Genomic DNA, 26,782 nt, shown 5'->3' with positions numbered 1-26,782 from the left:
TCGATTGAAAAGCATGCATTTAGTTTTACTAGTGTTTAAGAGCAGTTGAAGGCTACTGAAGGATTGTTGTATGGCATTGAAGCTCGTTTGGAGGTTTGTTAACACAGTGTCCAATGAAGGGCCAGATGTATACAAAATGGTGTCGTCTGCGTAGAGGTGGATCTGAGAGTCACCAGCAGCAAGAGCGACATCATTGATATACACGGAGAAAAGTGTCGGCCCAAGAATTGAACCCTGTGGCACCCCCATAGAGACTGCCATAGGTCCAGACAACAGGCCCTCCAATTTGACACACTGAACTCTATCTGAGAAGTAGTTGGTGAACCAGGCGAGGCAGTCATTTGAGAAACCAAGGCTATTTAGTCTGCCAATAAGAATGCGGTGGTTGACAGAGTCGAAAGCCTTGGCCAGGTCGATGAAGACGGCTGCACAGTACTGTCTATTATCAATCGCGGTTATAATATCGTTTAGGACCTTGAGCGTGGCTGAAGTGCACCCGTGACCAGCTCGGAAAACAGATTGCATAGCGGAGAAGGTACGGTGGTATTCGAAATGGTGGATGATCTGTTTATTAACTTGGCTTTCGAATACTTTCGAAAGGCAGGGCAGGATGGATATAGGTCTGTAGCAGTTTGGATCTAGAGTGTCACCCCCTTTGAAGAGGGGGATGACCGCGGCAGCTTTCCAATCTCTGGGGATCTCAGGCGTTATGAAAGAGAGGTTGAACAGACTAGTAATAGGGGTTGCGACAATTTGGCGGCTAGTTTTAGGAAGAAAGGGTCCAGATTGTCTAGCCCAGCTGATTTGTAGGGGTCCAGATTTTGCAGCGCTTTCAAAACATCAGCTGTCTGAATTTGTGTGAAGGAGAAGCGGGGGGGCATGGGCAAGTTGCAGCAGAGGGTGCAGAGTTGGTGGCCGGGTTAGTGGTAGCCAGATGGAAAGCATGGCCAGCTGTAGCAAAATGCTTGTTGAAATTCTCGATTATTGTAGATTTATCGGTGGTGATAGTGTTTCCTAGCCTCAGTGCAGTGGGCAGCTGGGAGGAAGTGCTCTTATTCTCCATGGACTTTACAGTGTCCCAAAACTTTTTGGAGTTAGTGCTACAGGATGCACATTTCTGTTTGAAAAAGTTAGCCTTTGCTTTCCTGACTGCTTGTGTATATTGGTTCCTAACTTCCCTGAAAAGTTGCATATCGCGGGGGCTATTTGATGCTAATGCTGTACGCCACAGGATGTTTTTGTGCTGGTCAAGGGCAGTCAAGTCTGAGGAGAACCAGGGGCTATATCGGTTCTTAGTTCTGTATTTTTGAATGGGGCATGTTTATTTAAGATTGAGAGGAAATTACTTTTAAGGAACAACCAGGCATCCTCTACTGACGGAATGAGATCTATATCCATCCAGGATACCTGGGCCAGGTCAATTAGGAAGGCCTCTCGCTAAAGTGTTTTAGGGAGCGTTTGACAGTGATGAGGGGTGGTTGTTTGACCGCGGACCCGTTACGGACGCAGGCAATAAGGCAGTGATCGCTGAGATCCTGGTTGAAGACAGCTGAGGTGTATTTAGAGGGTATGTTAGTCAGGATGATATCTATGAGGGTACCTATGTTTAAGGATTTAGGGTTGTACCTGGTAGGTTCGTTGATAATTTGCGTGAGGTTGAGGGCATCTAGCTTGGATTGTAGGATGGCTGGGGTATTAAGCATATCCCAATTTAGGTCACCAAGCAGTACAAACTCAGAGGATAAATGGGGGCAATCAATTCACATATGGTGTCCAGGGCACAGCTGGGGGCTGAGGGGGTCTGTAGCAAGCGGCAACAGTGAGAGACTTATTTCTGGAAAGGTGGATTTTTAGAAGTAGAAGCTCAAACTGTTTGGGCACAGACCTGGATAGTATGATATGATGACTGTTTGTTCTGTACATTGATTGAATGGTTAGGACTATCTCACCTTATTCACTGTTTAAATCCCAAGAGACCAGGAGACATAAAGGAAGCCTTCAACACTGCATACCTTCATCCAGTCATAGTAAACAACCTCTGTCTGTCTGTCTGTCTGTATGTCTGTCTGTCTGTAAACACAGCCAACTTTTCTGCGGTGGTTGTTGTTGCTATCAGTGCTGCACAGCTATTTTCAGGTCTCTCCAGAGATGGTCGATCGGGTTCAACTCCAGGATCTGGCTGGACCACTCAAGGACATTCAGAGACTTGTCCCGAAGCCACTCCTACGTCTTGGCTGTGTGCTTAGGGTTGTTGTCTTGTTGGAAGTTGAACCTTCGCCCCAGTCTGAGATCCTGAGCGCTCTGAAGCAGGTTTTCATCAAGGATCTCTCTGTACTTTGCTCTGTTCATTTTTCCCTCGATCCTGGCTATTCTCCCAGTCCGTGCCTCTGAAAAACATCCCCTTAGCCTGATGCTGCCACCACCATGCTTCACCATAGGGATGGTGCCATGTTTTCTACAGACGTGACGCTTGGCATTCAGGCCAAAGTGTTCAATCTTGGTTTCATCAGACCAGAGAATCTTCTTTCTCATGGTCTGAGAGTACTTTAGGATCCTTTTGGCAAACTCCAAGCGGGCTGTCATGTGTCTTTTACTGAGGACTGGCTTCCGTCTGGCCACTCTACCATAAAGGCCTAATTGGTGGAGTGCTGCAGAGGTGGTTGTCCTTCTGGAAGTTTCTCCCATCTTCACAGAGGAACTCTGGAGCTCTGTCAGAGTTACCATCAGGTTCTTGGTCACTTCCCTGACCAAGGCCTTTCTCCCCCGATGCTCAGTTTGGCCAGGCGGCCAGCTCTAGGAAGAGTCTTGGTGGTTACAAACTTCTTCCATTTAAGAATGATGGAGGCCATTGTGATCTTGGGGACCTTCAATGTTGCAGAAATGTTTTGGGACCCCTTCCCAGATCTGTGCCTCAACACAATCCTGTCTCAGGGCTCTACGGACAATTCCTTCACCCTCATGGCTTGGTTTTTGCTCTGACATGCACTGTCAACTGTGGGACCTTATATAGACAGCTGTGTGCCTTTACAAATCATGTCCAATCAATTGAATTTACCACAGGTGGACTCCAATCAAGTTGTAGAAACATCTCAAGGATGATCAATGGAAACAGGATGCACCTGAGCTAAGGGCAAGGGTCTGATAGCAAAGGGTCTGAATAATTATGTAAATAAGGTATTTCTGTCTTGTATTTTCAATAAGTGTATAAAAATAAAAACCTGTTTTCGCTTTGTCATTATGTGGTATTGTGGGTAGAGTGATGAGGAAAATGTTTTATTTAATCAATTGTAGAATAAGGCTGTAACGTAATAAAATGTTGAAAGGGTCTGAATACTTTCCGAATGCACTGTATGGCAGCTAGAAATCAAAACTGGATGGTCTTCAGAGATAGATGGGAGGGGCTTCGGGTAGCTGAAGGCGGGGACTAAAAACAAACAAAAGATAACTAATGTAAAATGTAGTGTCTGTGAAATGTATGTAGTATGTACATTTATAAGCTGGAAGTGGAAGCCTAAGTATTGTTTGTCCATTAGTTTAGGAGGGGTGGTAGGGTTAGGGGAAAATAATAAAGAAGGAAAATATATTTAAAATAACATTTACAAAACATATATATGGGGGATTGGAAATGATGCAGACAATTCCACAGATAGAAGCCCCAATATATCTGCTATGTTAAAGCTGATCCTGTAGCTGTACGGTGGCTTTGACCAGCTGGTGCTTCTTCAAAGCAGGAGATTCATAGTGAGGTTGGAGGTGAGTCTCACAGTAAGAGGCCAGACACACCAGACAGGACATGAGGGCTTTCTGCTTTCTGGTCCCAGTGCAGACATCACACGCCACATCTCCAGGTCCAGCATAGCACAGAGCAGGATGGGGAGCAGCCTGGAGTCCTGTCTTCTTCAGTTTCTCCACCACTTCAGCCAACATGTTATTTTTCCTCAGATTAGGCCTTGGAGTGAAGGTCTGTCTGCACTGAGGATGTCACACCCCACATCTAAAGGTCCAGCATGACAGTGAGCAGGAGAAGCAGCTTGGAGTCCTGTCTTCTTCAGTTTCTCCACCACTTAGGCGAGCACAGCACTCCTGTTCAGAATAGGTCTTGGGGTGAAGGTATGCCTGCACTGCACTCAATCTGGTTTATTTAGTACCCCAGCGTAGGTTAAGTAGTGGAAAGAACATGTTGGGTTATTTTGACCCAGACAGTTTGGTTGCGTGAATAACCCAATATGTTGGGTTGTTAGTATTAACAGAACACGGGTTAATTTAACCATCAGTTGGGTATTTTTTACTCTCATGCTTGGTTGACCTAGCAACTGGGTCTGTTCTAATGTCATGCTTGGTTGACCTAGCAACTGGGTCTGTTTTAATGTCATGCTTGGTTGACTTAGCAACTGGGTCTGTTCTAATATCATGCTTGGTTGACCTAGCAACTGGGTCTGTTTTAATGTCATGCGTGGTTGACCTAGCAACTGGGTCTGTTTTAATGTCATGCTTGGTTGACCTAGCAAATGGGTCTGTTTTAATGTCATGCTTGGTTGACCTAGCAACTGGGTCTGTTTTAATGTCATCCTTATTGTAGGTTACTTTAAGGAGGCGTGGCTTATTATGGGCGTGGCTTTCAGCTAGATCTTATTGGCCACCCATGAGGGTAAATGTCATAGCAGTTTATCATATCAAATTTACATACTGTAAACTCAATGTTTCCTTATTAAATTATTCTATAATATGTAGAGTATTTATTACATATTATAATAAGGTATACCACTGTATTATAGCCCAACAATGAGACATACGTGGACTTTTAGGAAACTCTATAAGCATAATTGAAGCTACAAAAATGTCAATGTTCAACCTTAACATGTGCTAACTATACAACAGACCAGATGAACAGGAATTATATTTACTCTCATGGGTGGCTAAAAATAACTATCTGAAAGCCACACCCCTACTAAACTATGCCTAGAGTCTTCTGATCTGACCTGCTGGGTCATATCTCAATAACCAAGCAACAATAACCCAACACCCAGCATCCATAACCCAGCAGTTTTTAAAGAAAACAACCCAACTAAGTGACCCAACGCCTGCAACCCAACATTTGGGTCAACCAAACAACCCAGAATTTTTAGAGTGTGGGGACAGGTGTAGACACCTTTCAGATCATCCTAATCCCAGCTTTCTTTAATACAGCCCATACAGTAGCTGTGTCCACAGGCAGTAGTCACCGGATCCTTCAGTGGATCCAGACAGACGGAGCAACAGAACAGTTCTAGATTGTCAGCCATTTTAGTGCTTTCACCTGAAGGTTGAGCAACAGGGTGTCAAAGATGACTTTCTGTTTCATGGAACTCTACACCAGAGGACAGGGAGTGGCTTCCTCTTGACTGTGTACTCTGTATCTACAGGTTTTGGGGGATGGAAGTCAAGCTAAGAAGATGACGATGCATACAGCTGTGTCCACAGGGAATAGTAACTGGATCCTTTGGTAGATCCAGACAGCAGAGTGGATATTTTAAAAGGGCCTCTGCAATGTCCATACAACAAACTGCACAGCAGAGTATCAGAGATAACTTTAATTTCTTTGAAAGTCTGAGTGGTGGGGGAGGCCTTTTAGATCTGTTTGGAGACGTTAGTCCTGGATGGATGCACTGAGGTATATAGGGATGGAAGCCATAGTGATGTGTAACCAAATATAAGGTTGTGGTAAAACATTACAACGTTTTAAAGGTTCCATAAATGTACAGTGACCTATTCAGAAGCCACAGTGGTGAATGATGAATATGTCATATCAAAAGTCTTATTTCATTTTCAGTCATGTAAAATCATCATAAATTGTAAAGAAACATGTGGATACAGTGGGGAGCAAATACCTCTGTAAAATTAATTAAGCAAGAAATGGCAGTGGAAATGCCTTTATGCACAAATATTGATATAATAACCATCATATTAAAGTAAACTTGGAGTCAGACGATGATATGTGGTGTGGTCCTCCCACTACAACTCGGGAAACCATGCAGTTTATTAAGCTACAGATGAAATAAGTTATGCTGAACTTCACAGGGTGGTGAAAGTTCACAGTGATGAGCTTGATGCTCCTTTCCAATAAATATCGAGGTCTATTTGTCCATAATAATGTCATCATGTAGGCAGCCTATCCAGAGTGGGCACGTTCACTATATATTGCCCCCAAAACATCTGACAAAGCCATCGGTAGAGTTGAAAATGTGATGGAAACCCATTTAACATAACTTTTAAAACCGGTACATGGGAATTTAACTGCAAAAATATATTAGTATTTTCTAAAATATATATTTGTATGTGCATTACGTCATCACGCACAGCCATTTATCTTCAACACGTCAATTTGATGGAAACATCTCTGCTGGTAAAATGCACATGTTTTTATGAAGAATTTACAATATTCACATGAAAATCTGACGCCAGTCAAATGGAAACAGATTTTCATGCGAATATTCAAATATCTGCATAAAAACAATATCCTCTTCTATAAACAATATCCCAATAGAATTGAATTGTAAATTACGTATTGAATCATTTTGGAGTCACTTGTATTGTAAATAAGAACATAATATGTTTAAGTGGCTCCAAAATGACACAATACATTATTTACCATTCAATTCTATTAGGGCACAACATCATCTGAAACACAACTTGAAACACACTGAAAATGCATCCAACAAGAGTCCCAAGCTTGATGTAGTCATAGCCTGCTAGGAATATGGGACCAAATACTAAACTTTTGACAAAGTGTAATACACTATAAGTGAATTTGTCCAAATACTTATGACACCTACATATGGAGGGCCCAGATAAATAAAGTATATTTATTTCTAAACAGTAAAACAGACATTAATGAAAATACCCTCAAATAAAAGGTGACATTCTGTACTGTCGCCTCATATAAAACATTTAATATCAAATCTAAAATGCTCGAGTATAGAGCCAAATTCATAGTTGAATAAATTCAAAAACCAAGGGTGGGTCAAAATTATTCAATAAAACAACTTGGCCATGAAGAATTTTCAGTAGATTAGGAACTGCTTCCTATAAAGCTATGTGGAGTATAATGTAGCTGGACATTGTAAAGTCTGCTTCCTATAAAGCTATGTGTAGTATAATGTAGCTGGACATTGTAAAGTCTGCTTCCTATAAAGCTATGTGGAGTATAATGTAGCTGGACATTGTAAAGTCTGCTTCTTATAAAGCTATGTGGTGTATAATGTAGCTGGACATTGTAAAGTCTGCTTCCTATAAAGCTATGTGGAGTATAATGTAGCTGGACATTGTAAAGTCTGCTTCCTATAAAGCTATGTGTAGTATAATGTAGCTGGACATTGTAAAGTCTGCTTCCTATAAAGCTATGTGGAGTATAATGTAGCTGGACATTGTAAAGTCTGCTTCCTATAAAGCTATGTGGAGTATAATGTAGCTGGACATTGTAAAGTCATACACACAATTATATTGCTTCTTATTGACATTCAACCTGGGAATGAAAATTAAAGAAATTAATGTACAAACATGTCTAAAACAAATCCTGCAACAAAGGACCAGGTGTGAATGTTCTGGGGGGTCTAAGTCTACCCCTAACCAGTTTGAATACAATGTTTGATTTCACCCCCAGACCCCAAAACACACCCCATTCAAAACAGTTTCAACAGCCCCCCACCCGATGCAACTCAATATTAAGAAGGCATACAGTCAGTGTACAGCCCAATGCACTACCCCCAGGATCACAACAAGCCCCTCACACCTGGGACCACACACACACAATGTGAATGGAAATATATTATCATATTTTTATATATATTACAACCCATCACAAGAAAGGGTGTTGGTTATTTTAGTTTTACAAGTAACCTTTCTTGCACATGTCCTTACTTTAAAAATAAGCATGTTTGTCTTGTTTGAATCAGCCCAATTCTCTGGTTATAAATAAAATAACCATGATTGGCAGAATGTTTAATTCACATCTCTGGCTATTAATAGATTGTGGAACTATGAAAAATAGGGAATAATGTTCCCAACACACCCACCTCACAGTTCCTACACAGACTCTGAGGCACCATGCAGGTCTGACACCAGAGGAGTCTGGTGGGAGGAGCTATAGGAGGACGGGCTCATTGTAATAGCTGGAATGGAATCAATGGAAGGTATCAACCACAAACACATGGAACCACATGTTTGACTGAGTTCCATGTATTCCATTCCAGACATCACAATGAGCCTGTCCTGCTATAGCTCCTCCCACCAGACTCCACTGCCTGACAACCATTCTATTGTCTTGAGGACTTTACAACCATTTGGTCTGATCAAAGAGCAGGACACCCTTTCAAATAGATACATCCTCTCAGCCTTGATGACTAATCAAAGACTAACACACACACACCACAGTAATCAGATCATGGTGACTCCACAGTAATAACATTTATAACTCATAAGTCACCAGGTGTGATTTACCTTTTGACAGATGAAACCCTACATCAACTACTGATGACTCTTATGGGAGGAAGTGAACATTTCACATATTAAGATATAATACAAGGATACTTCCTTTGTGTGTTGCACTTAGTCACTTGAAAATGTGCTTAAAGTTTTGAAAAAACAGCCTTTTTGATGATCTGTTTTGAGTTTTGTATTAAGAGTTGTGAGATTTTACCACATACTTGTGAAAATAGTACAAAAGTGATTATAAAATCTATAATACATGGATACTTCCTTAAATGTACTTATTTTGTGTTATGCAGTTATGTTATTGAAACAGAATAATTGTTATGAGAGAATAAATAAGTCAAGTCCAACCATTACCTCTCTCCTCTTTCACATCTCTCTATCATCACTCCATGGGTGTGTCCCAATAATCTCTCCTTCCTCCTGAAGTGTATCATTCCTTCACTACTCCTCTCAAATGTCAAAGCATTGGATTGGTGTTGGCATGGGGTAGAGGGAGTTTACATATACCAGTCATTTCCTTTTAAATCCATGAAGGGAAGTGGACAAGTTCAAACTTAGAAAGGAGATAATAGTTCCACACCCCATGTGTCCTGATAACTACAGGAATGAAACCATATTGAGGTTGTCTGCTTTCTATACGGTTTGATGTGAGTGAGTGAGTGAGTGAGTGAGTGAGTGAGTGAGTGAGTGAGTGAGTGAGTGAGTGAGTGAGTGAGTGAGTGAGTGAGTGAGTGAGTGAGTGAGTGAGTGAGTGAGTGAGTGAGTGAGTGAGTGAGTGAGTGAGTGAGTGAGTGAGTCCGAGACAGAGTCCGAGACAGAGTCCGAGACAGAGTCCGAGACAGAGAGAGAGAGGACATCAGGTAAAGTTCTGGAGATGAGGGAATATGTGTGCAGAAAGAAACCCTCAAGTATGGTTAACCACAGTTAGGCCCAGTATGGACTATCAATACAAGTGACCATTTAGAATGTGACCCAGTTCAATGGGTCTTAACAGAACTGGGGGATGTCAGCCATGAAGTTGTCTAAACACAACTGGAATATAATTTGTTTGTGATTCATTGTTAATGGATTTTCCATTAGGAACACAGGGGGAAAACCTAACACAACAACACACATAACACACAACCAATAAAAACAAAGGGGGAGGAAACCACTAAAGTCATTACCATATTGTCATTTTCTAATGACAGGGAGAAAACATGTAAAATCTAGAAGACTACTTTAGATCTGGTCAAAAGAAGCCTAGTGCACTATGCAGGGAACAGGGAGAGATTTGGGACAGAGACAGTAACTCCTGGATGGAAATCTTCATTCTAATGACAGTGAGCAAATCTCCAATCTCCACCCTATTCCCTATGTAGTTCACTACTTTAGATCTGGTCAGAAGTAGCCTAGTGCACTATGTAGGGAACAGGGTGTCATTTGGGCCAGATCAGTAACTCCCCTGGGTATGAATTGTCTCTCTATCTTATCTGTCTTCTATATGATGTTCTCCTCTCCTCCTCTCTTCTCTCCTCTATTCACTCTATTCTATCATCCACACCACATGCCAGCTTCAACACAATCCATTTACAAGTTAAAGACACACCTTGGAATAAATAGCAAAGGAAAACTACTACTAGATGGATTTTTTATTTCCCATCACCATAAATCATATTTAATTACTGAACAGTAGCAGACCTAACTTAATCTGTTCCTGACTCTAGATAGTGGATTAAAAATACCATCAATCTCCAATTATATTAAAGTACAATTCTGAACATTACTGATATACTGAGTGGCAAGTCAAGATATTTGCTGTTTTTATTGTTGGGTTAATATCACCACCTGCTGGACAGGTTTAATGTTGCTTGACTGAGCAGTATGGGAGAATAAAAGATGCCAAACTTAGGGTCGGTTTCCCGGACATCTCCATTGAACATGCTTTTTAGTCTAGGACTAGGCTTCATCTGTGTCCGGGAAACCGGCCCATATAGTTCAATTAGCAAGTAAGTAACACTACCTGTTCCATAATACTGATGAAAATGACATTGAGACAGAGAACCAATTGAGAAAACATTTCAATGGTTCTGAATGACAACCAACATACATTAACAGCATACATCATGATTAATGTGAATATATAAGATTAAAACATTGCACTTAAAAAAATATGAATGCATTGAATTGTAATTCATAACATCTTCTGAAGATCAAATCAATCAAATCATTGTACATAAAAACAGAGCAGAATGAATCATCACATCTGGGGACCATCACCACCAGCATGACTAGTATCTATGTGGACCCTACTACAGTTTAACCAGCTCAGCTATAGACTACACCAGCATGACTAGTATCTATGTGGACCCTACTACAGTTTAACCAGCTCAGCTATAGACTACACCAGCATAACTAGTATCTATGTGGACCCTACTACAGTATAACCAGCTCAGCTATAGACTACACCAGCATAACTAGTATCTATGTGGACCCTACTACAGTTTAACCAGCTCAGCTATAGACTACACCAGCATGACTAGTATCTATGTGGACACTACTACAGTTTAACCAGCTCAGCTATAGACTACACCAGCATGACTAGTATCTATGTGGACCCTACTACAGTTTAACCAGCTCAGCTATAGACTAAACCAGCATGACTAGTATCTATGTGGACCCTACTACAGTTTAACCAGCTCAGCTATAGACTACACCAGCATGACTAGTATCTATGTGGACCCTACTACAGTTTAACCAGCTCAGCTATAGACTAACATCAGCATGACTAGTATCTATGTGGACCCTACTACAATTTAACCAGCTCAGCAGTACCAGAGAGATTAAACCCAGGATAGAGGGGCTGAGTGAATGTGGTCTGGACTCTGTGGAGGAGGGTCATTGTGTCAGAGACACTGTAGAAGGACAGAGTACCTGCCTTGTGATCCAGGTACACTCCTACTCTGGAGGACTGAGGGCCTGATACTTCAGTCAAAACATTATTGTGTCTGAACCAATAACCACCACTATAGCACACTAAACTCCAGGACTTGTTATTGTGTCCAAATCCACCACCTGTCTCTGTTCTGCTGATGTCTTTATATGAGACTGCTGTAACACACCACCCACTCCACTCCACCTCCCAGTAACAGCGTCCAGACAGACCCTCTCTACACAGAACCATCAAGTTGTTTGTGAATCTGTCTGGATGAACAGGATATGGTTGTTCTTGGTCTGTATAGGTCACCTTTCTGTTCCCTTCAGACAGAGAGAGGTGTGTGTGTGCTGTGTTTGGGTCCAGTGTGAGCTGACAGGAATCTGGGAGAAGAGCAGAGCAGAGACCAATGAGGGGAGTTAGAACAATAAGTTAAGTCAGATACTGTATATACCCTGTCTTTGATTAGAGCACAGCAGAGATCAAATCAGAGAAATATGAGGAGTCAGATAGATACCCAGTCTTTGATTAGATCTACTATTGCTATATATTTCTAGAGGGATTGTTAGGAGTGTCAGTAAAAGAGACTGTTAGTTACTTCAGAATAAAGAGACTCACATTGTAAGAACTGTTCTCTGGTCTTGGGCTCTGGAGGCAGTACAACATCCACTATATTCACTACAGACACACAAACACATTCACAGAGAGAGGGAATGTTATCATCATACCATATTCCACATGTATATGACTAGTAGGGAACTTTCAATGGTCTAAAGTTGATGTTCTTATTATTTCAACACACCTGTAGTGGAGATCTTGGTCCATTCTCCTTTAAGGACGTCTTCTAGTTTCTCTCTCAGTTCAGACACAGTCTTACTCACATCTCCAAAGTACTGAAGAGGACGGACAACGATGCTGGGTAAGTCTGAAGATACACTGGTACTGGAGAGAGACTCATAACTCTGGAGAGAGAGAGAGAGAGGGAGAGAGAGAGAGAGAGAGAGAGAGTGAGAGGGAGCAGAACCAAATGATTGAGAGTTTTAATTTCATATCACATGTATCAAGGCAGTTGAGTTACCTGGAGGAAATGGATGTGATCCTCTGTGTGTGAGAGCTGCTCCAGCTCAGTGCTTCTCTTCCTCAGCTCAGCTATCTCCTGCTCTAGTTGCTTCAGGAGTCCTTCAGCTTGACTCACTTGAGCCTTCTCTTGGGCTCTGATCAGCTCCTTCACCTCAGAGCGCCTTCTCTCAATGGAGCAGATCAGCTCAGTAAAGATCTTATCACTGTCCTCCACTGCTGCCTGTGCAGAGCGCTGTTAAGAGAGAGAGAGAGAGAGACTTGTCTTACTTTAATGAGCCATCCTCATTACACTAACACCCCCACCCCTAAAAGCACATTGCGTGACACCACAACCTCTACACAATCACATTATCCAGTACCCAACACCACAGTACAATACACCATCCAGCACCACATTCCAACCGTCCATCCAACCCCTCCTCTCCAGCCGTACAGACAGCCCCCCTGAGCCCCCATACCTCCTGAAACATCTCCACACTGTTGATCATTTTGTACAACTCAAACTCAACCCTAAGGCGTCAACAGTAATGGCATTACCCTGGCAACACAGAAAAAAAAAGATGAACAGTCTGTCATTGCAGAAAATGGACACCCCTCCCCAACTCCCAGGTCAACCAGCTATTGGTGTCCAGGGCTCCATGTAATACCCTCCACTGGAGGACCCCTGACCTTTCCAGCACTGGGAGCTTATAGAGCACCCTCCACCTATACCCTGCCATGCTCTCAGCCCCCACAACCACCTGCCACTGATGCCCCTTCACTCCCGCTAAGCTCCTGATGTGTCTAACCTTGACACTGAGGGTGTACAGCACCTTACCCCCCACCTCCTCAAACTCCCCCAGGCTCAGAGTGGTAAAAGTCAGTAAGTCCTCCGGACTCTCCTGCCAGTCCCCAGTCTCTGCTGTCACTTGCAGTGGTGGAAACGGTGGTGGCCCCTCCTCAGGCTGCTCCAGCCCTAAGTACTGCAGCATAGAAATCAGAGACCCCTGCTGTATTGAGTCTCTCCTGCTGTACTATGCTTCTGCCTATCCCTGTTCTCTCCTCTCCGCACAGGCTACACAAACGCCTCACACCGCGTGGCTGCTGCCTCTCCAACCTGGTGGTCCCTGCACGCACCACACACCTGGAGTTCCAGGTCTCAGGCAGCCTCTGGAACTGCCGTTCTGCTGCCAACAAGGCTGACTTCATCCCAGCCTATGCTACCCTCCAGTCCCTCGACTTCCTGGCGCTGACGGAAACATGGATTACCACTGAAAACACTGCTACTCCTACTGCTCTCTCCTCGTCTGACCATGTGTTCTCGCATACCCAGAGAGCATCTGGTCAGAGGGTGGTGGCACAGGAATCCTCATCTCTCCCAAGTGGTCATTCTCAATTTTTCCCCTAACCCATCTGTCTATCTCCTCATTTGAATTCCATGCTGTCACAGTCACTAGCCCATTTAAGCTTAATATCCTTGTCATCTATCAGCCCTCCATGTTCCCTTGGAGAGTTCATCAATGAGCTTGACGCCTTGATAAGTTCCTTTCCTGAGGATGGCTCACCCCTCACAGTTTTGGGGGATTTCAACCTCCCTACGTCTACATTTGACTCATTTCTCTCTGCCTCCTTCTTTCCACTCCTCTCCTCTTTTGACCTCACCCTCTCACCGTCCCCCTACTCACAAGGCAGGCAATACGCTTGACCTCATCTTTACTAGATGCTGCTCTTCCACTAATCTCACTGCAACTCCCCTCCATGTCTCCGACCACTAATTTGTATTCTTTTCTCTCTCGCTCTCCTCCAACACTACTGACTCTGCCCCTACACCGATGGTAATGCGCCGCCGCAACCTTCGCTCTCTCTCTCCCACTACTCTCTCCTCTTCCATCCTATCATCTCTTCCCTCTGCTCAATCCTTCTCCCTCCAATCTCCTGATTCTGCCTCCTCAACCCTCCTCTCCTCCCCTTTCTGCATCCTTTGACTCTCTGTGTCCCCTATCCTCCCGGCCGGCTCGGTCCTCCCCCTCCAGCTCCGTGGCTTGATGACTCATTGCGAGCTCACAGAACAGAGCTCCGGGCAGCTGAGCGGAAATGGAAGAAAACTAAACTCCCTGCCGACCTGGCATCTTTTCACTCCCTCCTCTCTACATTTTCTTCATCTGTTTCTGCTGCTAAGGCCACTTTCTACCACTCTAAATTCCAAGCATCTGCCTCTAACCCTAGGAAGCTCTTTGCCACATTCTCCTCCCTGCTGAATCCCCCTCCTCCTCTCTGTGGATGACTTCGTCAACCACTTTGAAAAGAAGGTTGACGACATCCGATCCTCGTTTGTTAAGTCTAATGACACTGCTGGTCCTGCTCACACTGCCCTACCCTATGCTTTGACTTCTTTCTCCCCTCTTCTCTCTCCAGATAAAATCTTGCGACTTGTGACTGCAGGCCGCCCAACAACCTGCCCGCTTGACCCCATCCCCTCCTCTCTTCTCCAGACCATCTCCGGTGACCTTCTCCCCTACCTCACCTCGCTGATCAACTCATCCTTGACCGCTGGCTATGTCCCTTCCGTCTTCAAGAGAGCGAGAGTTGCACCCCTTCTCAAAGAACCAACACTCGATCCCACTGATGTCAACAACTACAGACCAGTATCCCTTCTTTCTTTTCTTTCCAAAACTATTGAGCGTGCCGTCTTTAGCCAACTCTCTTGCTATCTCTCTCAGAATGACCAGGTTTCAGGACTGGTCATTCAACTGAGACTGCTCTTCTCTGTGTCACGGAGGCTCTCCGCACTGCTAAAGCTAACTCTCTCTCCACTGCTCTTGTCCTTCTAGACCTGTCTGCTGCCTTTGATACTGTGAACCATCAGATCCTCCTCTCCACCCTCTCCGAGCTGGGCATCTCCGGCGCGGCTCACTCCTGGATTGCGTCCTACCTGACCGGTCGCTCTTACCAAGTGGCGTGGCGAGAAGCTGTCTCCGCACCACGTGCTCTCACCACTGGTGTCCCCCAGGGCTCAGTTCTAGGCCCTCTCCTTTTCTCCCCTATACACCAATTCACTTGGCTCTGTCATATCCTCACATGGCCTCTCCTATCATTGCTACGCTGACGATACACATCTAATCTTCTCCTTTCCCCTTCTGATAACCAGGTGGCGAATCGCATCTCTGCATGTCTGGCAGACATATCAGTATGGATGACGGATCACCACCTCAAGCTGAACCCTGGCAAGACGGAGCTGCTCTTCCTCCCGGGGAAGGACTGCCCGTTCCATGATCTCGCCATCACGGTTGACAACTCCGTTGTGTCCTCCTCCCAGAGTGCGAAGAGCCTTGGCGTGACCCTAGACAACACCCTTTCGTTCTCCGCAACATCAAGGCGGTGACCCGATCCTGCAGGTTCATGCTCTACAACATTCGAAGAGTACGACCCTGCCTTACACAGGAAGGCACAGGTCCTAATCCAGGCACTTGTCATCTCCCGTCTGGATTACTGCAACTCGCTGTTGGCTGGGCTCCCTGCCTGTGCCATTAAACCCCTACAACTCATCCAGAATGCCGCAGCCCGTCTGGTGTTCAACCTTCCCAAGTTCTCTCACATCACCCCGCTCCTCCGCACACTCCACTGGCTTCCAGTTGAAGCTCGCATCTGTTACAAGACCAAGGTGCTTGCCTATGGAGCTGTGAGGGGAACGGCACCTCCGTACCTTCAGGCTCTGATCAGTCCCTACACCCAAACGAGGGCATTGCGTTCATCCACCTCTGGCCTGCTGGCTCCCCTTCCTCTGCGGAAGCATAGTTCCCGCTCAGCCCAGTCAAAACTGTTCGCTGCTCTGGCACCCCAATGGTGGAACAAGCTCCCCTCACGACGCCAGGACAGCGGAGTCACTCACCACCCTTCCGGAGACATTTGAAACCCCACCTCTTTAAGGAATACCTGGGATAGGATAAAGTAATCCTTCTAGCCCCCCAAAAAAAAAAAAAAAAAAAAAATAACAATTGTAAAGTGGTTATCCCACTGGCTATAGGGTGAATGCACCAATTTGTAAGTCGCTCTGGATAAGAGTGTCTGCTAAATGACGTAAATGTAATGTAAATGCATGATGAAGAGCTGCTGATCCAGCCCCAAACCACCAGCCCTCCTCAACAGAGCACATGCTGGTTCCCTCCAGCCCACCTCCGTACGGTACAGTAGCCTCTGTGCTGCTGAGTCAGAACGCTGCCACCCTGACCAGAAAAAATTCACTAACTTGCACTGCAGGTCCACAAGCAGACCACCGGGGCGTTGAGAATGGCCAATTTAAGCCATAGAGAGGATGCCACCAAGTTGTTGATGATCAGCACCGTCCCTCTGTATGCCACTTGGGGAGATGAGCCACCTCCACTTCGTCAGCCTCGACACCACCGCTTGTGACACTCCTTCCCAGTTCTTCCTATCCCAACCCTCCGAGCCCAGATACACCCCCAAGCATCTTGAGCCACTCACAGCCCCACTGCAACCCCCTGGAAGCTGCGGAGGTGCCCTGTCCCTCCATGCCCCACATAACAGAGCCTCACTCTTGCCCCAGTTTACCTAAGCAGAAGACGCCCCCTCGTACACCCTCAAACTATTCTCCAGGGCCTGTAGGTTCTGCTCATCCCTAACCAACACAGACGTCATCAGCGTATGCTGACACTGCTATGCCTGTACCCAACCCTATGCCTGGCTCCCACACTCCCTGTAGCCTCCTGCGTAGCAGGCCCAGAAAGGGCTCAATAACAAGAGCGTATAGCTGCCCTGACAGAGGGCATCCCTGGTGAATGCCACTCCCTACCCAGACTGGCCTACTGAGCCCTCCCCACACCTTGACCATACATGAAGCCCCAGCGTACAGCATTTGAACACAGGCCACAAAATTCTCCACACAACCAAAACAACACATTGAACAGATATTCATGGTCCACCCTATCAAAGGCTTTCTCCTGATTATGAACAGATTGTCTGTGTTTGAGCGTCTGGTACACAGTATGTTTGGTCCTTGTGTACAATAGAGTCCAGGTGGGACTTCAGTCTGTTAACGAGGACCTTGGTAAAGACCTTATAGTCCAAACAGAGCAATGCCACAGGCCTCCAGTTCTTTAAGTCGCTCAAATCTACTTGTTTGGGCAGGAGAGTCAAAGCCTCCCGTCTACAGCTTAGCGACAGCTCCCCACCCCGACGCACTCACACAACACACGTCCTGTAAAATAATTCCCCAGAACTTTTTATAAAATCCACAGGCAGACCGTCTGAGAGACAGCAGCTGAGAGTTTGTGAAAGGCCAGAGAAATGTCTATTTGATTTATCTGTGACAGAGAGAGTTTGGAAAGGTCTGTGAGCAGAACCTGAGAAAACCCAGGATAATAATAATAATAATATGCCATTTAGCAGATGCTTTTATCCAAAGCGACTTACAGTCATGTGCATACATTTTTACATATGGGTGGTCCCGGGGATCGAACCCACTATCCTGGCATTACAAGCGCCATGCTCTACCAATTGAGCTACAGAGGACCACAGAGTTCTGCCCTCTATAAATCAGAGTACAACTCCACAGCCTCATCTCCTCACAACAGAAGTTACCCACCCATCAGGTTCCCCATCTCCCCACAACAGAAGTTACCCACCCATCAGGCTCCTCATCTCCCCCACAACAGAAGTTACCCACCCATCAGGCTCCCTCATCTCCCCACAACAGAAGTTACCCACCCATCAGGCTCCCTCATCTCCCCCCACAACAGAAGTTACCCACCCATCAGGCTCCCTCATCTCCCCACAACAGAAGTTACCCACCCATCAGGCTCCCTCATCTCCCCCACAACAGAAGTTACCCACCCATCAGGCTCCCTCATCTCCCCCACAACAGAAGTTACCCACCCATACGGTTCCCTCATCTCCCCCACAACAGAAGTTACCCACCCATCAGGCTCCCTCATCTCCCCACAACAGAAGTTACCCACCCATCAGACTCCCTCATCTCTCCACAACAGAAGTTACCCACCCATCAGACCAACGTAAACAATGGATTTTCTTGGTTTCCCCACTCTGTTTCTCCAACCCAAAAGAGCTGGGAGCATCCATCTCCCTCAACATGGAAAAACTAGCTCTTACAAGTGATCCTTTTGCTTTCTCTGAAATGAAAGCCCCTAGGTCCCTGAGTAGTTCAGATAGATTATCTTGCAGCCCCACCCTACCTTGCCCCACCAGCTCAGCCTCCACCTCACTTATGAACCACTCAAGCTCCCCCAGCACTCTCCTGGCCTCTGAAGAGGAAAAATATGTATACTGCTGACAGAAAACCTGAATCTGGGCTTTCCCTACATCCCACCACTGACTGAGAGACTCAAACTCCCCCTTCTGCTGTCCCCACCTCTCCCAAAAGCCTTGGAAGTTTGAGCAAAAAGTGACATCTTGGAAGAGCTTTACATTGAATTTCCAATAGGACACCTGCCTGGGCCCTGGTGAAACAGAGAACTGAGCCCTGTACTAGGTGCAGACACATTTATGAAAGCAAAGACAAGGTCATTGATTTTGGCTCTAACCACAAACAACCTACCCTTACACACCTCTTTTGCTACCCCTGCACTAAGATTTGTGCCATGGCTCAGCACCTGCGCCCCCTTCCACCAGACCCCCAATACACTTCATTAATCACATCACTGTGTGTCTCTTGCTAAAATAATCACGTTTAAATGTTTTGGTTTGACATATTCCCCCAGTCTCTGCCGCCGTTCATGTTAAGGATGTCTAACCGTGAAATCTCCATAAGAGATGGGAGGGAAATCACCACAATCAGAAACCAGTAGAGAAGCCCATAAAGCTGCCATGCCAGAAAAAAAACATCAATTTAAGCAGATTCTGAAGACATGTCCTTAAGAACCCATGACACATTTTCTCAGCCTATACCGCTTCCTGGGTGAGAGGACACTAAACCCCTCATTCTTCATCACGTGTTGTACTGACCTTACAAACCTTCCAGGATCAATCAAATAAGACTCCAGCAGAACCTTCTTTTTCCCCTTTAGTCTCCATCAGGAACCTAGAAAGTTCTCTCACCGTATATACTGGGCCCACAGCATGCAGATACACATCCTGACTGGCTGTCAGCTCTGGATCCAATGAGCCGTCTGAAAACGAGGCCTCCTCCTCCGCTCCTGCAGACTCACCTCCCCCCTCTTCCTCCTATATTGGCACGGTACTGTCGTCCTCCTCCTCCCCAGTCTGCCCCCTGCACTTCCCCCCTGATCAGAGCCTCTTCCCCAATGACACCTAATATTTCCTGGGATGAGCCCACCAAACCTTTGTCGACCGGAGTCTTCAGCAACCTGCCTCTGCTCACGAAGCCATAGCAAATGAATTGAAGCGAACCATCACTGAGCCTCTTCTGACTGGAATGATCCTTAGAATTCAATTTTCCCTAAATGGCACCAAAAAATGTCAATTTTTTTATTTCACCACTACAATCTGTTCTTAGGACGAAACAGAAATGTGCTTATGTCTGCATTACCAGGAAGTAGGGAAAAAATGTTAACTTCTGACTATTTCTGGTCTAGCGATCGATGACAGCAGAGTACGCTGCCCAACCTGATGTCATTAGAAAGAGGAGATTATACTGATTAAAATGGTGTCCGACATGAAAAAAACTAAATATACACATTATGAGATATTTTCCGAAATATACCAGCATGCCTCTCCATAGGAAAACAATGGTGGGAGCTCAGAGTTCCAAGGGCAAAAAGTATTTGGGGGCTAGCGTTTGATGACAACGGAGGACGCTGCCCAGCCTTACATCATTACAAAAAGGAGATTATCCTGATTCAAATGGTGTAGAACTTAAAACCATTAAAATATATACATATATTTGACATAATTGGTGAAATAAACAGACATGTCCCTATTTCCCCAAAACAATGGCAGTCTGAAAGTTCTAAGATCAGTCTTTTATTTAACCAGCTTACCATTTATCTACGACCATTTGCCTTTTTGTGTTTAACATTTTGTGACTTGTAATCTAGCGGTTAAGAGCGTTGGGCAGTAACCGAAAAGGTGGCTGGTTCGAATCTAGGTGAAAAATCTGTACCCTTGTACATCGACAGATTTAGGCACTTAACCCTAGTCGTTCTGGATAAGAGCGTCTGCTAAATGACTCACATGTAAATGTAAACTAGGCCTCTGTGAAAGCGTGGCAATAACTTATTAACTTTACATTATTAACAGACTGACTCCTCTGAAGGCAGGCAGGCAGCACACTCCTGAAAACTAACTGCTCAGCAAAGCAAAGGCTCTTTTGAGAGCTACCAGTTTTATATAGAAAGCTCATTTTCAGTGTCTGTATTCAGTGTCTGTGTTTATGTTAAGGGGGTGATAATGACAACCATCTAAATATATATATATATACATTTTGAATATATAATTAACTAAATGTATGGTGTTTTTGGTTAATGTCAGTTTCATTGTTTGTTATGCTATAAACTGTTATTTTATGGTTGTAAGTGATAAAATGAACTAGAACATCTTACATTTCGCAATTCCGAGTAATTACTACTTTAGGAAGTATATACACTTTATTCAGTACTACTGCAATTGCTTAATAATTCCAATAGATGGCAGCATAAGACCACGAATGACATTTCAGAAGCTTAGTTTAGTTCTCTCCCTGGATATACCATCACTCCCCCTCACAGGAAAACTCCTGCACAAGTGAGTTGCATGATGAGGTTAATTTTCTAACCGCGAGGGTTGCATGATGTAATTTATTGGCGGGCTGGAAGATGCACTCGTCTTTTCTATTCCGAGGCTGTTTACTCCAAATATGAAATATTAAGAAGGTTTTAATCATGCATGTTAACTAGGGTTGAGGTTAGCGCATCTGACTTGTGATTATTTGGCCGGGGTTCAATACCTGCTATAATTAATATTTTGTTGCTCTCCCAAAAGCAACACAGGCCTAATACGAAATATATAGCTAACTCTGAAGTAATGAGTGACAATTTTAGAAAATCATGGGACATAGTGTTTGGTTGCATGCTATTTTATGGTCAATCATATTGCTGCTTGTAGCCTATAACTGATGCTTCATGGTCTTATGCTGCAATCTATTGGACATATTTAGCAATTGAAAGTTAGTAATTCACGTAAAGACATTGGTGAGGCAGCTGAGAAATAAAGTGTATTTTTCTTATTAATTCCGGAGATCAGTCTCAAACCTGCCCCACCTATGACATGCCAATTGCTGGACTTTCACAGAGGTTACTAGGTCACACCCAGTTCAAACCACATTTAAAAAATAAAACAAATGTGTTGTTTATCAAGTGTTCTGCCTTGCAATAATACCTATAATAAAATGACTAATATAAAGCAAAAAGTTTTATTTTTAATTTTTTATGTATATTTAAAAAATAACAATAAATGCTATTTAGTACTATAATGGTATTTACTAACGTAAAACTATTACTAAAATAAGTTCTCAACGTGTTCTAGGCTACCCTACCCTAGAATTAGGGTTAGGGGTTAGGGTTAAGGCTAAAATTGTTTATATGTAGGGTTAGAGTTTCTGTATAACTTTATGTAACATCTGCTGATGTAAAAAGGGCTTTATAAATACATTTGATTGATTGTTAGGTTTAGGGTGTTTAGAGCAAAAAACTGTATGGGTTATAGCTCTCTTGCTCCTCCCTGTGGCCTTCTGTGGGTACTACATACCTCATTCACAACACTTGCTAGGCTCATAATCTGAGGTAGCAACTGTGTCAGATCTATAAATCAATAAGCTACACCTATCCATTTAGTTTACAACTCAGTGAACCTGCGCAGCATTAGCTCAATTCGATGCCTACTAACAAACAAATTACCCAGCAACAATTTAGAAACAATAAATCGTACAATTATTTTGTAATAATGTATTTATTTATTTATTTAAAAAATGTCTGGCTGTTCAAATCGGCCACATCTTGAAAAAGGAGGACAGGGACATGCGTTCTGTTTAGGTTTTACACCTTTTTATGAAAAAAATATGGTTAACCATCGCTAGCACTGTGGGTCACCACAAGGTGTACCCAGGTGAACAGTGAGTTTGCTCACCAAGTAGTCATAACCTTGTTTATAATAAGTTACCTGAGGTAAAGCTACAATTTTGATATGGGCTGGTCTCATTACCAGCCCTAATAGTGAAGCTGGCATTGTGACGCAGAACAATGGGCTGGGAATAGAACTTTCATTAGGCGAGTTGGTGCCACAGAGCTCAATACAACTAATAGGAGCTGGCAGGGTGAAACATGCCCTATTATTTCTAAACTACGGCAAGCATCTGGGACATATGGTAATATTATGAAACTGGGCTCCATGGCGGATGCAATTAAGTCGTTTTTATCAGAAAAAGGTGTTAAAAATGTATTGTGTCCAGCCTAGTCCTAGCCCCCGCTGCCGGCTGGTCGCGCTTGTCTGCACTAGCATTATGCCCTACATCCCCACACTAGAAACACCCAAAACTATCTGTGCTAGCAAACCCTGCGTTCCACCCCTCCCCTGCGTAACCTTGAAGTGCCGAGAGCACACGAAAACTCAAAATTCAAAATTTACCAAAACTAACCAACTACTTGCGGTCTGTTCGTAAGTAATAAACGGAGGCTGGACTATAATATAAATCCATTATACATTGTGACACAAAATGGGAAAAGGGGAAATTATAATAATACAGAAAAACACCCTTCCAACTAACCCTACTCATTAAATACCCACTACCCCATTCCACTACTTTGACCCTATCTGCTCCTGCACCATGCTAATGGCCTGGGAGGACAGGAAACCACAACTCAACACACCCTGTAACTCTTCTGAAGTCAAATCTTGTATGCCCAAATACTTATCTGCAGCTGCCACCACAACATATTTTTTCTTTGATTTACGTTCCATTTCTGCGGTACAGTTGATAACCATTGCTATGAACTCTAAGAAGCTAACTTTACTGAAGCATATATCACTCGTTGGCCTATCCCTCTGTGCTGGCACAGATCTACTACTCACAGGGATCCTCTCAGGATCTCTCACCCTTGACCCATCCTCCTCTACTTTCTTCACTGCCTCAGCATACGACACCTTCTGCACTACTCTGACTCTAGCCACCTCAACCTGCCTCTCTCGCACCGGACACTTCCGATCCCCAGCAACATGGGTATCCCAACAGTTGACACACATTTGTATCCACCGAAACTACACAATCCTCTATCCCATGCCCTCCTGCACACTTCCCACATCTTGGAATCTCCCTCCTACAAACTGCTGCAACATGACCATAAACGTTGCACCTGAATCAGTGCAGTGGATTCGGCAAATAAGCTCTAACAGAATAACTGATATATCCTACCATGACTTTGTTGGGTAAAGACTCAAAACTCAAAAGGACTGACAGTGACTCATCTGTTTCACCACGCTCACCACCGGGTCTGTGTTGCACCAAACGGCGGGAATCACAAACACCAGCAGTCTTCAACCTTAATTGCTCCACTTCTACACTTAACGCTACCCCAGAAATCACTCCTTTCAATGGTGCCCTGTTCCTAAGAGCAAAGCAAGAAACAGATCTTGACCCAAGTTGCGTGACACAGAGTGCCCACTCCCTCTGGTCAGAAGAAACACAAACAAATATCACAAGTCCACTACAGGTTACCTTCACTGATTCAACTGCACCCAACTCCTTTCCCACCCACCCTGAAACCACAAATGAATCTGCCAAAAGGTATGGATCCACTTTCTCCAAAAATGTAACTCCTACTGCACCAGATTCTTCCAAATCATGTCCATTGATGCCAGGCTCTGGTTCTGAGCTCATCACCACACCTTCTACCTCACTTAACTTTCCCTCATTCATTTCCATTTCACCTCCAGAACTCAGTCTGGCGAATGGCTCACTCTGTTTTCATTTGAATTATAACATTTGAAATGTCTCTATTACTTTGAAACGTTTGTGAGTGTAACGTTTACTGTTAATTTCTGATCATTGATTTCACTTTTGTTTATTATTTATTTAACCTGCTTTGGTAATGTAACATGTTTCCCGTGTCAATTAAGCCCATTTAATTGAATTGAGAGAGAGTGAGAGAGAGAGAGCTCTGTTAATGTATAGCAGACATGAGTCACTCATGGTTACTCATGGTTATGTGATGAGGTAGCCCCACTTGTGACTTTAAGACAGCCTGTTCCCAACAGTGGGGCCAGTGGGATTGGATAGGGGCATCTCTCTCTCTCTGACTGGAAGAGAGAAGTGAAATTGTGTGTCTCCTCTGGTCAACAATACTCACCTTGAGAGACTCCACAGCCTGTTTGAGCTCCTTCAGCTCCTTCTCTCTCTCCTGGAATCTCTGCTGGACCTTCTGCTGACTCATCCCCAGCTGCCTCTGTGGATAATCACTCTTAAATGAGCTACCAAGCTTTATTTGTCCAGTAGATCAATAGTATAGTAATGTGACATAGGGCCCATAGAAGATAGGGATTAAAATGTTGAGGAACTGTCTGTTTGAAATTATTTTATTATGTTGCTATGTGAATGATTATAGTTTTTATGGTAGGCGTGCATGTATCAAGGGGTTGAGGCTGAACTTTGGAATCATAAAAGGGCATTCAGAATGATAATGTTGTTTGACTTTAGAAAATTGTGATACATTTGGAGCAAACTCAATATACTCAAGGTTTGTGTTCATATTTGTTCTGCTGAGGATTGATTTCATTTGAATGATCTCATATTCAAACAGCCTTAGTTCCTACTGTATCTTTAATTCTTTGTTTATCAGACAGTCACCAACAAGTAGTTCTGGTCTTACCTGTTTCTCAGTCCTCTCTGCTGCAGCTGACACTGTATCATGGCCTTTATGTTCATCCATTGTACACAGCATACAGACACACTGCTGATCGGTACGACAGTAAACCTCCAGCAGTTTGTCATGATCAGAGCATATCTTCTCCTGTAGTTGTGCGGTGGCTTTGACCAGCTTGTGCTTCTTGAAAGCAGGAGATTCATAGTGAGGTTGGAGGTGAGTCTCACAGTAAGAGGCCAGACACGCCAGACAGGACATGAGGGCTTTCTGCTTTCTGGTCCCAGTGCAGACATCACACGCCACATCTCCAGGTCCAGCATAGCACAGAGCAGGAGGGGGAGCAGCCTGGAGTCCTGTCTTCTTCAGTTTCTCCACCACTTCAGCCAACACAGTGCTTCTGTTCAGAACAGGCCTTGGGGTAAAGGTCTGTCTGCACTGTGGACAGCTGTAGACACCTTTCAGATGATCCTGATCCCAGCTTTCTTTAATACAGCCCATACAGTAGCTGTGTCCACAGGCAGTAGTCACCGGATCCTTCAGTCGATCCAGACAGATGGAGCAACAGAACAGTTCCTAATTCTCTGCCATTTTGGTGCTCTCTTCCGTAGGTTAAGCAATGGCAGTGTCAAAGATTACTTTCTGTTCAGTGTCAAAGATTACTTTGTGTTTCATGGAACTCTACACCAGAGGACAGGGAGGGGCTTCCTACTTGACTGTGTACTCTGTATGTAGAGGGGGTGTGGTTTCTTTGATAAGGAAGTGTGACAGAGTGTTGGGTAGTAGCCAGAGATGTTCAGTATTTCTCTTACATCTATTTGAAATACGTATTTTAATGACTTCTGAGTATTTTGTCATTTGAATCACACTGGGCTGAACTAAACTTTTCAAAATACTAAATACTTTTCTATACCATTTAAAAAAAATTGTGATTCACATTTTGCATTAATTGAAAGTCGCTCTGGATAAGAGTGTCTGCTAAATGATTACAATGTAAATGTAATTGCAAAAATTAATAATTGCAATCACTGAAAAACTCAATTTAAAGGATTCTTCGGGATTTAGGCAATGAAGCCCCTTTATCTATTTCCCCAGAGTCAGATGAGCTCATGGATACCATTTTAATGTCTCTGCATCCTGTATGAAGGAAGTTAGAGGTCGTTTTGTGAGCCAATGCCAACTAGCGTTAGCGCAATGACTGGAAGTCTATGGCATGCTAGCAGTTACTATAGACTTCATAGCGCTAATGTTAGTTAGAAATTTCCTTCAAACTGTAGAGACAAATAAAAGGTTCCATTCATTCATTGATTTTTAGAACATTTTCAGGTCATTGTTTGTTTTCAGTGGAAAGTCCAAATACATTATTTTTCAGATGTTGGGGGTAAAACTGGCAAATCTATAATGTTTATTTATGCTCCATAAGTTGTCCTAGAATCTGTTGTTACCTGACCTCTCCCACAGATTCCATCAGGTTACTACATTCAGACCATGAACTCTAACCTGCACCTGAACAGCTTCC

General features: G+C 44.0%; 1 pseudogene; it reads right to left on the bottom strand.

The window, feature by feature from the left end:
- Window positions 1–11,257: 11,257 nt before the first annotated feature.
- Window positions 11,258–25,854, bottom strand: LOC123481226 (annotated as a pseudogene).
- Window positions 25,855–26,782: the final 928 nt, after the last annotated feature.

Source organism: Coregonus clupeaformis, unplaced genomic scaffold, assembly GCF_020615455.1.
Source record: "Coregonus clupeaformis isolate EN_2021a unplaced genomic scaffold, ASM2061545v1 scaf0048, whole genome shotgun sequence".
Classification (NCBI taxonomy): Eukaryota; Metazoa; Chordata; class Actinopteri; order Salmoniformes; family Salmonidae; genus Coregonus; species Coregonus clupeaformis.
This window is presented reverse-complemented; position numbering and strand designations above follow the sequence as displayed.